This window comes from Rhagoletis pomonella, unplaced genomic scaffold (assembly GCF_013731165.1).
Source record: "Rhagoletis pomonella isolate Grant_MI unplaced genomic scaffold, Rhpom_1.0 Rhpom_scaffold_06372, whole genome shotgun sequence".
NCBI classification, from domain to species: Eukaryota; Metazoa; Arthropoda; class Insecta; order Diptera; family Tephritidae; genus Rhagoletis; species Rhagoletis pomonella.
Genome location: NW_023464904.1, coordinates 4,093 through 9,756, shown reverse-complemented (window position 1 = coordinate 9,756; position 5,664 = coordinate 4,093). Strand labels below are relative to the sequence as shown.

Sequence of the window (5,664 nt, the reverse complement as noted above, 5' to 3'; positions counted from 1 at the left end):
GTAGCGGCAGAGCTGAAATGCGCAATGAGTTCGTTCATACATACATAGTTATATATATGTACAAGAACGATAGAATACAAGATTGCGCATTCCCGCAGAATGACATTTGTGGCAACGGGTAAACAAAGAATATGGCGAAGAACAATGAGTTGACAGTTGTGAATTCGCAGTGAGAAAACTTGTTTTCTTCTCGATTCACCAATTTCTCAAGCCATCTTTGAATATAGCAAGTTAAGCACAACGTTAACAAAAAATATACAACCACTCTTGAAATATGTTCAAAAGAATAGGTCTTATTAATTAACTATTTAGAATTTTCGTGTTTGTATTGCACGTGCCGAAAAAGTGATAATATCTTGTCGCAGCGCATGTTTTCCTGCAGAAAGTGGTCGATGCTTGCTTACCTCCGATTTTAATTTGTAATTTGTGGTATTTCACCGTTTTCAACTTAACATTTCGTGTTTAAAAGTGGTCCGTAAAGTGCTTCATGCATATTACGCTGGTGTCTAAATTGTATGGCTTCTCCTGCCGGCAGAACTCTACCCACTTTCTGGCCAAGGCGTCGTCGCGGGGAAACAAAAAAAAAACTGCATTTGGGGCTTTACCCCTACGGCTGCTGCAATTCAACACACGACACGACATTTTTATAAAGTTTTTATTACAAATGAAACGTTTTTTACTTCAGAACGCACGAATTACTTCGATTTTTCACTTGAAAGTACACAATACGTTTGCAATACGTTTGCACTTGTTTCTAAACAAAAAGCTTGTTTACGTATTGCCATAAATGTCAAAGTCGGCAAAACCAAAGTAGCGGTTTCGGGAATGCGCCACCTTCAGTTCATTTCACCATGATATATGTATACATACATACGTGCATTCAAACATACATATGTATATACATATGTAGGTACTCGTACCCGTCATGTGTCGCTTTATTTCTTTTTCCCCCTCCCTATATACCTATATCTTCCTTTTCACTCATGTAACGTTTTCAGTTTTAAAAATATCACTCTCCACTTTTGTGATACCGACGCCTAAGAAGTTTCACTTCAAAAATTTGATATAACTTTTATGAAGAAAGTAATATTCACAAAATATTTTTACTTATGAATAGTCTAACAAAATATAGGGAGAGCGTCGCCTTTAATAACTGCTCGGCACATTGGACATAGCGCTTTTTTATGAAATTTATCTGCATGCTTTTTAATATGTTGAAAACATTGCTGGAAAACCTTAAACTGTTTGCATGGAACCACGGCGCAATAAACAGGTGAATAAATATAAAACAGCTTTCTTGCTTTATTTTCTGACATTTGGTTGCCTTATAGTCAAATTTTAAAATAAATTTTTCAAATAAGGCAGTGTCAAAATCTTTCTTCTCGCTCTAATTACTTCATCTGGTAAATTCCGCCATGGCATGAATAAACAAAAGTTGCCGTTCATGTTCGCAGCATTTAACACAAAGAATAGTTGCGTTCCCCAACTTGTCTGGGTTAAAACCTGTAAAGGCAAAAGAAGCCAGAGGACCGAGTACGGGAACACTTTCTGGTAAATTCCTGTAAATTCTTGCAACTTCTTGCGAGCTAGCAACTAATACTGTTTTCAGTTTTATCTTCAGTTAAAATTTCGGCATTATCATCACTTTATCCTAAGGTTGCAGACAGAGTGAAGCGAAGCCGAAAATGAAGATGAAGACGAAGCCGTAGACGAATTGCTTGCGTTGCTGGCGAGTGTACACAGTGGAAGACGATTACGATGCAATGACAACTAAAATGGATTCGTTTTCAGACGAGGAATTTTTTCTAAGTGAAAACCTTTTTCTAAAGATAAAATTAATTGGAAATAAAGAAAAAACAGGAATTCACGAAATAAATTTTGTCCAGGAAAACGTTTGGAGAATTTCATCTTGAAATGATGAGTTACGGCAAGACGGACGGAAGTTTTTCGAATATACGAGAATGTCAATTAATACGTTTGATTACATTTTATCAAAACTTTAGCCATTTCTTCAAAAAACAATGGACCGATTTCAATAAAACTACCATCATGGCCGCTGGAGTTTTTTTGTGGCTTTAAGGTAGTATATGTATATCCAAATGGGAAATGTTTAGTTAATTGCACACTGTTTTCGGGGTAGTTGGCAGAGGAGCAAGAGGTGTGGTACCAAAAACCCCAAAAGAGACCAGTCAAAACTTTAAGTAAAGTAACGTTTCTCCTCTCTGACTAAAATAAAGATTCCTGCCCTGGCCGTCCATTTGAAAATGGGGAAAAATTGTCATCCACAGTATTTTTACATAAAAAACCATCAGTCCAACTCCGGCTACGCCACACTATAGGCAAAACACGATTTTTTTTCAAAATCGTAGATATTCGCTTAGAAAACAGATATAATCGTGAAGATAAATGATCATATAATATAGGAAAACTATAGAGAAGTTACAATAATAATAACGTAACCCTCAATATTCCGTTCAAAATGTCACTTTTTTTTAAATTTTGGATTTTGGCTCCCATTCCACTAGAAAACACTATATTTAATATACCATTAGTATTGTTTCTGAAAGATTTCTATTTACTTTATCTTAAGACTCGATTTTTGGGACATTGGATGCTATACCTGAGTGGCCAGATTGAAAAAGAAAAGCTTCCTTTAAACTCTAATAACTCGTAAACTATCTGCTTTCACAAAAAAATTTATATAACAAAAACGTTGAAAACATATTGAGAACCATTTTGTCTCGGCCTTGAAAGGATTAAAAAGCGTTTCATATATGACCGACTCTGCATTAAAGGGTTACATGCTGCACTTCGACCAGTATAACCATTTTTGTAATATACATTTTTTTGTGAAAGCTGATAGTTACGAGTTATTAGAGTTTAAAGAAGCTTTTATTTTCTCAATCTGGCCACTCGGTTACAGCATCCAATGTCCCAAAAATTGAGTCTAAAGATAAAATAAAGAGAAATCTTTCAGAAACAATGCTAATGGTGTATTAAATATAGTGTTTTCTAATAGAATGGGAGCAAAAATCCTAAAATTTCCAAAAAAAGTGACATTTTGAATGGTATTTTGAGGGTTAAGTTATTGCTTTTGTAATTATACATTACATTACATGATCATTTCTCTTCACGATAAAAAAATTTCATTTCATTATCTCTTTTCTAACCGAAGAGCTACGATTTTGAAAAAAAAACTCGTGTTTTGCCTATAGTGCGCCACCCGTGGGGTTTTTGCGCCGAACTCACTCCGAAATAAAAAAAGTGCATATTTCAAACCGTATTTGTTAATAAATTTTAATCCAAGACAGTTTATTTTAATTAATAAAGTTGTCCTTGGTACATTGTTTTTGAAAAAAGGAATATCTTCTGAAAGATATTTTACTTGGTCTTGTGGATTTTCGGAAAATTGCCTCGATTCCGATTTCAGAATCCCATTTTTATAGACAAAGTTGTAAAGAGATTTTTGAATTTCCATTCTGCAGAGAAGTTTTTGGCCTGGATCCATTTTTTTAATGTGTGCCAACAAACTCACAAAGAAAGCCATATCCTCATCATGAGTTTGTATCTTCTGTTTTGCTTTCTGTTCCAATAGATCAAGTTTTCTTTTTTCGATTTTACCTATGTATTTCAGCATTTACTTGATCATTTCACTTAAGTTTTTACCTTAAGTGAGCTTTGTAAGGTCCCTGCAAACCAAAGTTCCCGAAATCTTAACGAAATTTTAAAGAAACTCGGAAATGTGTTTCGAATTCTGTAATGATTTCTTTACGAATTTTCAAAGAAAATCGTATGAAGGGGTTGACACGAACTCGTAAAGAAATATCTATAGGATTTTTTAACCAAAATTCTAAAAGATTTCTTTAGGAATATTTTGTTAAATTTCTGAATGAAAATTCTAAAGGATTTCTTTAAATATATTTTGTTCAATTTCTAAAGGAAAATTCTAAAAGATCTCTCTAAGAATATTTTTTCAGCATTCTGAAGAAAATTTAGAATAGATTTCTTAAAGAATATTTTGCCAACCTTCTGAAAGAAATTAAACACGGAAATTTTTGGAAATTAATCGCTAAAGTTTATTCGGTTTATATACTATATGAAATGTATGAGAGCGGGATTTCAATTACTATCCGGCTGTTTGCGAGGATAGCGACCAAATATTTACAAAATTCTCGTTTGCCTATGAGGCAGCTAATGTTAGCTACAAAAGAATTCACAATAGTTTTCAAGGTTTAAAGTAAGTAAATGTACAATAAAGTGATAAATATAAATTTTAAGGGTTCAAAAGGTAAGTATTTAAAATTTTAGTAAAAGCTAACTATTTCATGGTATAAAGAAGGTAAATACAACATGTTTAAGGTTGATATTTGCTTTGAATGTAAAAATTAGAAAAAAAGTTAAATTTAATAAATTTATAATTCTATTAAGTTTAGACTCATGTCCTCGACAATTGCGGGAAACGTTTAGGTCTGCGGGTTAACTGCATGCTGTCGATTCTTAACGAGGTCCTTTGCAGAGTTGCAAAATCGTTTAATGATAGCTTCAGTGTTGTCCAGCTTAGCATTCCCAACTGCAGACACACAGGAATCTGTGAACAAAGTAATCTTATTTAGCTGCATACACATTACGCTGTAGGTACGCTAAAATTACGCAAGGTTATCAATTCCTCAATAATCGCAATATTAAACTTACCTTTTTGGCTTATTCTTATTTTTTTAATTTTCGGTTCTTATAAATAAACGCGTTTATAGCACAAAATCACAAAAAGATATACATATATATATTTTTTTTTGGTGCGTCAGAAGTTTTTTATATTTTCAATGTCGATTGTGACATTATTATAATTACATTAATGATTTTCTTTCGAAATTTCCTAAAAGAATCGAAGTGTGCACAGTACATTTCATCTTAGAAAATTCGGCAAAAAATCAGAAAGAAAATAATGGAATCTTAACGATTTTCTTCCGCAATTTCGTAAAACAATCGAAGTGTGCACAGTTTATTTCATTTTAGAAAACTCGGCAAAAAATCGGAGGAGATCTTTACGAATTCTTTAAAATTTCTCTACAATTCAGAATACTCTGTAAAAATGGTTTGCAGGGGTGTTGGGTGTCTCTACTTCAAAAGTACTCGTGCTGTTTTCGACGCAATAATTTTCCTTGCTTCCATGATCCTTCGGTATTTTATTAATGTCCATATCGATACTACTGTTGTTATCCTCATCTTCAATATGAATAATTTCCTCCAAAAATTTTTGCTGAGTCAGATTCCCCGACTACTTGTGACAATTTATTTGATCTCTAATGAAAAGCATTGAAGTAAAATGTGGCCACTGTGAAGCATTTCCATTAAAGCCGTCTGGTCCTGGGTCACCTGAACGTTCAGGTGGAACTTTTTTCAGCTCAGTTGGAATGTGTCTCTCAATTGCTTCCATTTCTTTTTTATTACTGCAGCTGAAAACCAAAGAAATATACATGCTTATGACATAATTGATATCTAATATTCAATAAAAATTAAATGAAGAAAATGTTAAATACTAGATCGCTCTCACCCGCTTCGCTGAGTGAGTGAGCTTTACTTTAGGATTTTATTAAGGTTTTTACATAGCGCTGGAACTTCCCTAAACTGTACTGTAAAAAGTAAAAAGGAAATAGTTTAATTATA

The 5,664-nt window shown here is 33.3% G+C and overlaps 1 pseudogene; it reads right to left on the bottom strand.

The window, feature by feature from the left end:
• Window positions 1-3,385: 3,385 nt before the first annotated feature.
• LOC118755474 lies at window positions 3,386-5,453 on the bottom strand (annotated as a pseudogene).
• Window positions 5,454-5,664: the final 211 nt, after the last annotated feature.